Raw genomic sequence first — 12403 nt, 5'->3', positions numbered from 1 at the left:
TGTTTGGGATGATGAAAAAAAATTGGAAATAGTGGTAATGGTTATACATCATGAATGTAATCAATGCCATGAAATTGTATGCTTAAATGGTTAAAATGAGAAATTTATATATGCTATATCAGTTCAGTTCAATTCAGTTCAGTCTCTCAGTCATATCCAACTCCTTGCAGCCCCTTGAACCACAGGACGCCAGGCCTCCCTGTGCATCACCAACTCCCGGAGTCCACCCAAGACCATGTCCATTGAGTCGGTGTTGCTATACAACCATCTCATCCTCTGTCGTCCCCTTCTCCTCCTGCCCTCAATCTTTCCCAGCATCGGGGTCTTTTCCAATGAGTCAGCTCTTCGCATCAGGTGGCCAAAGTATTGGAGTTTCAGCTTCAACATCAGTCCTTCCAATGAACACCCAGGATGAATCTCCTTTAGGATGGACTGGTTGGATCTCCTTGCAGTCCAAGGGACTCTCAAGAGTCTTATCCAATACCACAGTTCAAAATCATCAATTCTTCTGTGCTCAGCTTTCTTTATAGTCCAACTCTCACATCCATACATGACCACTGGAAAAACCATAGCCTTGACTAGACAGACCTTTGTTGACAAAGTAATGTCTCTGCTTTTTAATATCCTGTCTAGGTTGGTCATAACTTTCCTTCCAAGGAGTAAGTGTCTTTTAATTTCATGGCTGCAATCACCATCTTCAGTGATCTTGGAGCCCAGAAAAATAAAGTCTGCCACTGTTTCCACTGTTTCCCCATCTATTTGCCATAAAGTGATGGAACTGGATGCCATGATCTTAGTTTTCTGAATGTTGAGCAATATTTTACCACAATTTACAAACATGAACAACTTGATGTTACATATCAAATCCCACTGAATTGTACACTTTAAACGGATAGATTTTATGGCCTGTGACTTGTATCTCAATAAAGCTGTTTAGAAAAGGAGAGATTTACGAAGTAGAATCAGTAGGAAACTGTAATTTACTATACATGAGGATGTAAAAAATATTTGTCATTCTTTATGGCCACTCAGCAGCTGAACCTCTTCCTATGTTTAAGAACAGAGCCTGCCTCCTATCACAGAAGTTGGAAAAGCATCTATTCATTTTCCCAACCTTCTGGTAGCCACAGGTCTGGCACATGATCTCTGACAATCAGAAATACCTACTCTCTTTATAGCTCCTGCATCCCACCTCCTAATCAGAAGATGATTTGAACCAGTAGAGTCATGCAGGTTCCTTCCCCATGGGGGTAGTGCCTGTGAAGCTGGCTGCATCCCATTTGCAGGAGCATCGATTCTGGTGGCAGCACCAACACGGAGATAGCAATGCCTTCAGGGGACCATTTCTGCAGTCTGCTTGGCTCCATGGCCTTCAAACCTGGTTTGCCAACCAGTGCATAGATTCTATGAGTTGTCTTTCTGGTGTTTTTAAAATAAATGACTGTTCTGCCTGCTTTAATCAGAAATGGTCTCTGTTGCATGCAACCAAGTACCCTGAATGATGTAAGAATTTGTCCCAGGTCTTCAGGAAGTTGAGTGAAATATGGGATGGATTTTTCTGAACAATATGTAACTGAAAGGAGTAAAAATCCAGCTAGTGTTAGAGATAGGAGTACTAATAGCGTCTGGCGTGTATAGGTGAATGGTGAACTAGATTATCAACTGTGGACCCTGGCATACAGTACTCACCGAAAGCTGACCAAGTGGCCTGAATAACCACTGTCAAGGGATAGAATAATAAGCTTGGAGACATGGTAAAGTCCTAGTCCTCACTCCATAAGACAAACTAGTCTCCAGTTTGCCAGTGTGTGTACACTCTAACTTGTTTCAGTCATGTCTAACTCTTTGTGACCCTGTGGACTATAGCCTGCAGCAGTGACTATAATTGAGCCACTGCCAGAGTGGCCATGCAGCTTCCTGGTAGCAGATCAATTAGATTGGGCCTCAGAGGGAGGGCCATGGTGAATTGGCACTCAGGCCCCACTCCAATCTCCTCAAAGAGTCGTTTCATGTACCCGCAGAAGCTGAATTCCCCCCTCCCTTTATTAGCTTCTCTTGCAGCCGGGGTTTTGGATGCAAACTGAGAGAAAATTTGATGGTACAGGAGGGGTGAGGCTCATCTTCCTGTGGATTTACCAACCGCCGCAGGAAAAAGGTCATAGAGACATTGGGTTTTTCTGCGGCAGCATCTCCAAGGACCTGACACTTGTATTAGTCTATCATTCAGCTGCATCAAAATATTTTATTCCAATCCTCATAACTCTAGATTCTGATCATTTGAAGGACTAAATATCCAAGAGGGAAATGCTTCCACCAGTTGGCACTGCAATTATGTGTTTATACCGGAAGTGAAATTGCCATCTGGCCATTTTATGGCTTCATATGACGTTCAGTCAAAAGGTAATAAGTGAGAAACTGTGCTGTTAGATGCAAGTACTGGTTTCAATTATCAAGAGGAACGAAGAATGGTTTCACACATGGGAGGAGGGTGAAGAGTATGGAAGGACTCAGAGATTTTCTGGGGATCCCTAATAACTCCTGACTTTTCTAATAGTATAGAAAAGAAAGTCTGAAAGTCTATGATGACAGGATCACCAAATCCTGTTTCAGATCTTTCAGAGATGACAGTTTGCCTTAACCCACAAGATTAACTGAGGAATGACAAGAGAAAGGGAGTAAGAATTCAAAGAATCACTTGATAGATATGATTATTAGACTTTAAAATGATTGCAAAAACAATGACCATAAAAGTTTCCTGCATTTTCTTCCTTACATTTCAAGGGCAAACAAAATTGTTTTAGATAATTTTTCTTTTAAAGCCTTTAAGAAGAGGGCTTTTTCTGTTTTATTGAGATACAATTGACAATGTATAAGTTGAAGTTATACAGCATAACGACTCGACTTAAGTATATTGTGAAATTTTTCTCTTTTTCTATCTTCTTCTTCCAAACTACAAAGGACATTTTGGTGCTCTATTTAGCCCTTAGATTACACAAAAGAGAGATGTGGCCATTTTAGAAATAGATCAGAAATGGTCATTATCTAGGTATCCTGTACTTGGCATTGCTTGCAGTAAAAGATTAGACTGGAGAGACAATAAACGTGTGTGTTTTTAATGAGGGAGTGTTGCACAATGCTAGGAAGAAGCATTTTTTAAGAAACATTTTGTAAAAATGTAAAGAGGGTACATTGAACAGTCAAGGGATGGACTGTGAATATGAATATATTCATTCTTTCTGGTCACCTGGCACCCCAGCATCATTCCTATGTTTGGGGAATCTATCATCTTTTGATGCAGACCACTACTCTCACCCCTAAAGTCAGAAGCCCCAGATACCTATTTCCCAACTCTCTTTGTAGTATAGGTCACTTACATGTGTTAGTCAAATGCATTGGTTTCCCCTCATCCCACCCCACCCTCATTTCCTGGTACAGTTCAGTTCAGTCGCCCAGTCATGTCCAACTCTTTGTGACCCCATGAAGCATAGCACACCAGGCCTCCCTGTCCATCACCAACTCCCGGAGTCCACCCAAACCCATGTCCATTGAGTCGATGATGCCATCCAGCCATCTCATCCTCTGTCTTCCCCTTCTCCTCCATTTCCTGGTTATAAATTAGTAAATCAAAATAATCAGGTACTACACAGACTCCTCTTCAGGACCACCCAAGAAGGACACGTCATAGGGGAGAGTTCTGACAAAATGTGATCCACTGGAGGAGGGAATGGCAAACCACCCCAGTATACTTGCTGTGAGAATCTCATGAGCTGTATAAAAAGGTAAAAAGGTATGACACCAAAAAATGAGGTCCCCATGTTGGAAGGTGTCAAATATGCTACTGGGGAAGAGTGGACAACAACTACTAATGCCCCAGAAAGAACGAAGCAACTGGGCCAAAGCAGAAATGACCCTCAGTTGTGGATATGTCGGCTGATGAAAGTAAAATCCGATGCTGCAAAGAACAGTATTGCATAGGAGCCTGGAATGTTGGGTCCATGAACCAAGGTAAACTGGACATGGTCAAGCAGGAGATGGTAAGAATAAACATTGACATCTTAGGAATTAGTGAGCTAAAATGGATAGGAATGGGTGAATTTCATTCAGATGACCGTTATATCTATTACTGTGGGTTGGAACCCCATAGAAGATGGTGTATCCCTCATACTCAACAAAAGAGTCCAAAATGCAGTACTTGGGTGCAATCTCAAAAATGACAGAATGAACTCGGTTCGTTTCCAAGGCAAACCATTCAACATCACAGTAATTCAGGTCTATGCCCCTACCACCGATGCCAAAGAGGTAAAGTTGATCAGTTTTAAGAAGACCTAGAAGACCTCCTAAAATTAACATTAAAAAAAAAAAAAGATGTTCTATTCATCATTGGGAATTGGAATGCAAAAGTAGGAAGTCATGAGATACCTGGGGTAACAGGCAAGTTTGGCCTTGGAAAACAAAATGAAGCAGGGCAAAAGCTAACTGAATTCTGCCAAGAGAGCCCACTGGTCATAGCAAACACCCTTTTTCAACAACACAAGAGATGACTTTACACATGGATGTCACCAAATGGTCAATACTGAAATCAAATTGATTACATTCTTCATAGCCAAAGATGGAGAAGCTGTACACCATCAACAGAAACAAGACATGGAGCTGACTGTGGCTCAAATCATCAGCTTCTCATAGCAAAATTTCAGGCTTAAATAAAGCAGAGAAAATCACTAGGCCAGCCAGGTACAAGTTAAATCAAATCCCCTATGAGTTTGCAGTGAAGGTGATGAATAGATTCAAGGGACTAGATCTAGTAAACAGATTGGAGAACTATGGATTGAGGCCCATAATATTGTACAGGAAGCAGCAAACAAAATCATGCCAAAGGAAAAGAAAAGCAAGAGGACAAAGTGGTTATTTGAGGAAGCTTTACAAATAGCTGAAGAAAGAAGAGAAGCAAAAAACAAAAGAGAAAGGAAATATACACCCAACTAAATGCAGAGTTCCAAAGTATAGCAAGGAGAGACAAGAAGGCTGTCTTCAATGAACAATGCATTAAAAAAAAAAAAAAAGAGGGAATCAACAGAAGGGGAAAGACTACAGATATCTTCAGGAAAATTGGAAATATCAAAGGAACATTTCATCCAAAGATGGGCACAATAAAGGACAGAAATGGTAGAGACCTAGTAGACACAGAAGAGATCAAGAAGAGATGGAAAGAATACACAGAACTGTACAAAAAAAGATCTTAATGAATCAGATTAAGTCAGTCACCCAGAGCCAGACATTCTGGAATGTGAACTCAAGTGGGCCTTAGGAAGCACTGCTGTCAGTAAAGCTAGTGGGTGCAATGGGATTCCAATAGAGCTATTCAAAACCCTAAAAGACGATGCTATCAAAGTGTTGCACTCAATATGTCAGCAAGTCTGGAAGACCCAGCAGAGGCCACAGGACTGAATAATGTCAGTCCTCATCCCAATTTCCAAGAAGTGTAGTAATAAAGAATGTTTAAACCATTGGACAATTGCACTCATCTCCCATGCTAGTAAGGGACTGCTTAAAATCTTGCATGCTAGTCTTCAACATTATGTGAACCAAGAACTACCAGATATCTTAGCTGGGTTTAGAAAAGGCAAAGGAACCAGAGATCAAATTGCCAACATTCACCAGATCATAGAGAAAGCAAGGGAATTAAAAAAAAATCATGTATCTGTTTTATTGACTACACACAAGCCTTTGACTGTGAGGAACATACCAAACTGTGGAAAGCTCTTAAAGAAATGGGAATACCAGATCGTCTATCTGTATCCTGAGAAACCTGTATGTGGGTCAAGAAACAACAGTTAGAACCCTGTATGGAACAACTGATTGGTTCGGTATTGAGAAAACAGTACGACAGGGCTGTCTGTTGTCACTTTGCTTATTTAACCTATACACTGAGCACATCATGAGAAATGCCAGGCTGGATGAGTTACAAGCTGGAATCAAGATAGGCTGGATAAACATCAACAACCTCAGATATGCGGATGATACCACTCTAATGGCAGAAAATGAAGAGGAACTAAAGACCCTCTTGATGAGGGTGAAGAAAGAGAGCAAAAAAGCAGGCTTAAAACTAAATATTAAAAAAAGACTAAGATCATGGCATCTGACCCCATTACTTCATGGCAAATAGAAGGGGAAAAGTTAGAAGCAGTGACAGATTTCCTCTTCTTGGGCTCTAAAATCACTGTGGATAGTGACTGCAGCCATGAAATCAGAAGACAGTTGCTTCTTGGCAGGAAAGTTATGACAAACTTAGATAGTGTGTTGAAAAATCAAATCATTACTCTGCTGACAAAGGTCCATATAGTCAAGTTAATGGTCTTCCCAGTGATCATGTATGGTTGTGAGAGCTGGACCATAAAGAAGGCAGAGCACCAAAGAATTGATGCCTTTGAACTGTGGTGCTGGAGAAGACTCCTGAGAGTCCCTTGGATAGCAAGGAGAACCTACCAGTCATTTTAAAGAAAATCAACCCTGAATATTCATTGGAAGGACTGATGCTGAAGCTGAAGCTCCTGTACTTTGGTCACGTAATGAGAACAGCCAACTCATTGGGAAAGTCCCTGACTCAGGCAAAGATTGAGGGCAGAATGAGAAGACGGCATCAGAGGATAAGATGGCTGGATGGCATCACCGATACAATGGACTTGAACTTGAGCAAACTTTGGGACATGGTGAGGAACAGGGAGGCCTGGCCTGCTGCAGTCCATGGGGTCACAAAGAGTCAGACACAACTGGGCAACTGAAAAACAACAATACCACACCAACTCTATTCTAGTGAAGGTGTTAACACTAGAATCAGTTGTAACTTTAGCAGTAGCATCCCTGTTCTGGGGTCAGAAATGCTAGCAGTGCAAAAAGAGTTATCTGTGACCAGATTCTGTGGCAGTTCTACTGGTTGATTTGGGATTCATTTTGACTCTGTGGCTGCTAAGACGCACTGTTGTTTTCTAATCTTGCTGTGGAATCTGTGAGATACTGAAAGTCCTTTCACCAGAATCTTTCCTACTTAGATTAACCAATGTTGGATTTCCTGGCCAGCAATTCAGAACACTTCCTGATATAGTATGTGAGGGAAGGGTCAGGGATGAAAGTTAGATATCCAGTGGATCATGCAACCTGGTAGATAGTGGTCCCATTGTCTGAGATGAGTACACAGGAATTGCTTCAGGTTTAAGTAGTGGGTGATGGTGAGATTAATTTTGAACAAAGTGAGCATGAGTTTACTTAGAGCAATCCAAACGGACAGTTCCAGTAAGCATTGGATATATCAATCTCATCCACAGAAAAGATATTTGAACTGGACATAGATTTGGATTCACCAGCATGCAAAGGGCAAAGTAGAGCCTGGCAAGTGTATGACTTCTCCAGGGTAAGTGTATATAATGAGAAGAGGGCCTAGGAATTCTATGATTAGATGATGGACCTTGCAAGAAAGATGCAAAAGTCAATGGACACTAAGATTGTGTGAGGGTGCAGAAGTCAAGGCTCACACGTGTTGAGCATCACTGAGTGAACATCCAGTGGGATGATGATGGGATGTATTCCTGTATGTGTGCAGCTAACCCTGCCAGGAACACTCCCAGAGAAATGGTGAGGCTGAACATAGTGTGCAGTGGAATAGGATGAAAGAAATCCCATCTAAAGCTCTGCAGGACACCAGGGCAACCTAGAGCAAGCATGGCTGGCAGATTCCTGAAGCTTCTCTTTCAGTCATGTCATGATTATGTTCCTCTTTTATTGAAGTGAGTAGGAGGTGAGCAAAATATCTAGACTACCTGTTTTGAGAAGCTTGGTTGTGAGAGTAGGAGAGATTAAGGAAACTGGATGAAGAGTGTATGGTTGAGGGAGGATTAATTCAAACTATGGGAGAAAATGGGTCACAAATTCATTCTAGTTTTCACACAAAAGGTCTCATGAGCCCAGGAAACCCTCTCATTCCCCAGTAAACATGAGGGTTGGTCATTCTAAATTCAGATGTTAGTTATACCATCTATTAATACTGAATGCAGAGAGAGGGACACCCGGTTACTAAGCAAGGTTCTGGGAAGATGGGGGTACTGAGACAGGGCTTGAGAAAAGAACAGTTATCAGCCTTAGGGGAGGCATCTCTTCCTTGGTGATGGAAAAACAGAAAAGAGTGTGTGTACTTGGGTAACCTTGCGGTGTTGGAAAGTGGTAAGAAATGGAGGGAGTTTATTCATTTTTTTGTTGCAAGATTGCAAGTCATGAGGTCATTTCCTGGGCCTGAGGAGGGAGGTGATGAAGTCTGAAGAAAGCAGAAAAGGTTTGCAGTCATCTCCTGACAGGAGAAAACAAGAAGTTTTTAGGGACCCACCTGAAGTTAGATCCGGTTCTATACAGTCATTCTCCTTAAGTATTCTTCTCCCCTTCTCCAGACTCCAGGAAAATAGTGAGAGGGATAAGTTTCTAAAGGTATTAACCTCCAAGACAAAGAATAAGGGAAAGGAACCATCCAAGGGTAAAATAATTCAGCAAACTTGGTAGCAAGAGGAATTGGTCTTGCAGAGTGAAGGTGGCTGCCCCACAGGGGCCCTGAGAAGGAGGTTCAGTGAAACGGGATCAGTTTCCCTTCTCAGGTGCCAGGAGACTTGGGACCAGTAGGCATGTGGGGGTGAAGTAAGGAGCTATTGGCTGACAGTATTGGTTGAAAGTCTGGATATAAAGTAATTTTTATCCTTCAGGCTTCTTCCTGCCCCATCACCAGGATGCCTGAATGATTCTTCTCTGGAAAAACTAAAAGAAAGACTTTCACATCTTCATATTTGCTGCACCTTGTGTGACTTACCATGTATAAGTCCCATGGAGAGTCTGGGAAGGACATTTCTATAGAGGAAATTTGGGGGGCTTACTATACAAAAAATAGAAATAAGAGTGGGTACTGAGCAGAAAACACCTATATATCACAGGGAGTGATATTTAAACCTAAAGAAAGAGAAGGAGAAAGCCATATAGAGCATTGAGAAGAATGTTTCAGGCAGAGGGAACAGCATATACAAAGGCCCTGGTGTGGGAAAGAGATTAAAATATTTTAAAAACTGAAGGAGGGAAAGTGTTGCTGATGACTAAGGACCAAGAAGAAAAGAGTGAGATGAATTTGAAAGGCAGAAGGGACCAGAATCACAGAGTGTGGTTTCTTTCCTGAGTATGAGAATCTACTGAATCAGAGCTGACCAGAGCCCACTTTTTTATGCTGTGTGAAATTAGGTTGTTGTGAAGATGAAAGTGGCTTGGACCAAGGTGGTGGCAATGAAGATGGAAGGACATGGCTAGATAAGAGATGTATTTTGGAGGTCTTCCTGCTATACCTTGACTCCTCTAAAACTGTCATTACCCAACAATCAAGGCGTGTGTGCGTGCTCAGTCACTTCAGTCATGCCCAACTCTTTGAGACCCTATGGACTGTAGCCTGCCAGGGTCCTTCATCCATGGGACTCTCCAGGCAAGGATACTGGTGTGAATTGCCATGCCCTCCTCCAGGGGACCTTCCTGATCCAGAGGTCAAAGCCACGTGTCCTCATTTCAGACAGATTCTTTACCATTTAAGCCACAAGGGAAGCCCCTCACAGTCAGGAGGCTCTCTTTAAATTGTTAATCAAATAAATGTTTGTTGAATGAATGAAGTTCTGATATACAGGTGCTTTATTGATCAGAAAATTAGGCAAAAACTACCATAACAATAACAACCATAATATTGTTTTATTTAATGTAATAAGCACTCAATATAGGATTTATATATGAGGCAACTGAAGCCTAGGGAGGGCAAACGATGTGCCTGAGGCCACATGGCTGGTCACTGGCATAGCCACAGCAGCTCCAGATGCACGCTCTCAATCATTACACTGTTACCTCTCTTCACATACCAAATTCAGCCATTTTGACAATTCTAAAATAAATGATTTTTTTGTACAAACAGCCTATGCAATTCAGTAGCACAGCAAACTCAATTGAAAAATGGACAGAAGACCTAAATAGACATTTCTCAAAAGAAAACATACAGATGGCAAACAGGTGCATGAAAAGATGTTCAACATTTCTAATTATTAGAGAAATGCAAATCAAAAGCTACAGTGAGGTCCCATCTCACGTCAGAATGGCCATCATTAAAAGGTCTACCAGTAATAAATTCCAGAGAGGGTGTGGAGAGAAGCGAAACTTCAAACAGCTGTTGATGGAAATGGAAGTTGGTGCAGCCACTACGGAGAACAATATGGAGGTTCCTCAAAAAACTAAAATTAGAGTTGCTGTTTGATTCAACAATCCCACTCCTGAGCATATATCTGGACAAAACCATAATTCAAGAAGACACATGCACTCCTAAGTTCATAGCAGCACTATTTACAATAACACAAGACATGGAAGCAACCTAAATGTCCATCAACAGATGAACAAACAAAGACGATGTGGCAATATACAAATGGAAGACTTCTACTTTACCTAGAAAAGAATGAAATAATGCCATTTGCAGCAACATGGATGAAACTAGAGATTATCATACTAAGTGAAGTAAGTCAGAAAGAAAAAGACAAAGATCATCTGGTATCAGTTACATGTGGAATCTAAAATATGACACAAGTTAACTTATCTATGAAACATAAACAGACTCACAGACATAGAGAATAGACTTGTGGCTGCCAAGGGGGAATGGAGGAGGGGCAGTGGATTGGGAGTTTGGGATTATCAGATACAAACTATTGCATGTAGAATGGATAAACAAGATACTCCTATATAGCACAGGGAACTTTATTTAATATCCCATGATAGACCATAATGCAAAAAAAATATGAAAAAGAATGTAGTTATATGTATAACTGAATCACTTTGTTGTACAGCAGAAATTAACACAGTACTGTAAATCAACTATACCTCAATAAAAGAAATTTAAAATTTTTTAAATGATTTAAAAAAACTGAAACACGTTGGATACTGAGCCATTTGTAAGAAAGAACCAAAAATTAGGTTTATAGAAGAGACTGGGTTGAGAATAAGGGTTCAAGTACAAAATTTCAAAGGAAATTTTTAAGCAATGTCTATGATTGTATTCAGGAAATTACAGCAATCAGCCAATTACAACAGCTTGCAGGGGCAAGCAGCAAGCCAAGATAAGGTGACTAAGTTTAAGTAAGAACATAATATGCAGATTAGACAGGCAAGAGGCAGACAGTAAGTGTCAGAGGCAGTCATTGCAGGTGGTAAGCAGCGGAGAGCTGCATACAGCTCAAGGTTGCCTGGCAGATATATTGGTCTTACAGACAGGACCACCTTGGCAAGAAAAGTTAATCACCCTAAGCCAGGAGCAGCAGCTTCTCTAGGGAAAGGTGCAATGCAACTTTAAAATGCTAAAGCATCCTTTGATTCTGGTTTTAGAATTCAGAAATATGGTCTCAGGATATAATGTAAATCCTTCCATTTAGGCTTGGGACCAATGAGGTTTGAGCCACAGTTTTCGCATGTGTCAGCAAGTGAGCTCTAAACTCCTTTTGGCTTTAATGGGGGCCAGAAGCTATGCTGCCCTGCTTATATGTCAAATGACTGAATTAGGAAGTTTACTTGTTTACAGAGCTTCATTTTTTAAAAATACAAGTATTTTTGAAACTTGTCAAATGATGTTAAATTTTGAAGTACATATAGAAAAGTGAATGTTTTACCCACATGAACCCCTACCCTTGTAGCCCAGAAATGACCACCTAGAACAATTGGGTGTGCCTCCCTTCAGTTTCTGTATACATAATACACATGTTTTATCATGTGCGAACAAGTGGGATTATGTTACCCATACTGATCTACTTGACTTACTACAATATTGCCATCTTTCTACATCAATATAAATAGAGCTACTTCTTTTTAATAGCTGCTAAGTAGCTCATTGTACGAGTGTATCATTATTTATTTAACTAATGGCCCGATGACTAGCACTAAAAGTTGTTTTCAATTTTTCTTCGTACAAATATCACTGCAGTCAATATCCTTGCGCCACTTGTCTTTGCTCATTTATGTGATTATTTCTGTGGGACAGATTCTGAGAAGTGTGTTGCTAGTTCTGTAAGACAAATTCTAGGAAGTGTCTAGGTTAAAAGGTGGGGACATTTTAAAACCTGATACACACTTGCCAAAATTCACTTTTAAAATTTATATTCACTTGCACTATATTTTGGAGAAGGCAATAGCAACCCACTCCTGTACTCTTGCCTGGAAAATCCCATGGACCGAGGAGCCTGGTAGGTTGCAGTCCATGAGGTTGCTAGGAGTCGGACAGGACTGAGCGACTTCACTTTCCCTTTTCACTTTCATGCATTGGAGAAGGAAATGGCAACCCACTCCAGTGTTCTTGCCTGGAGAATCCCAGGGA

The sequence above is a fragment of the Odocoileus virginianus genome, chromosome 31, assembly GCF_023699985.2.
Source record: "Odocoileus virginianus isolate 20LAN1187 ecotype Illinois chromosome 31, Ovbor_1.2, whole genome shotgun sequence".
Classification (NCBI taxonomy): domain Eukaryota; kingdom Metazoa; phylum Chordata; class Mammalia; order Artiodactyla; family Cervidae; genus Odocoileus; species Odocoileus virginianus.
This window is presented reverse-complemented; position numbering follows the sequence as displayed.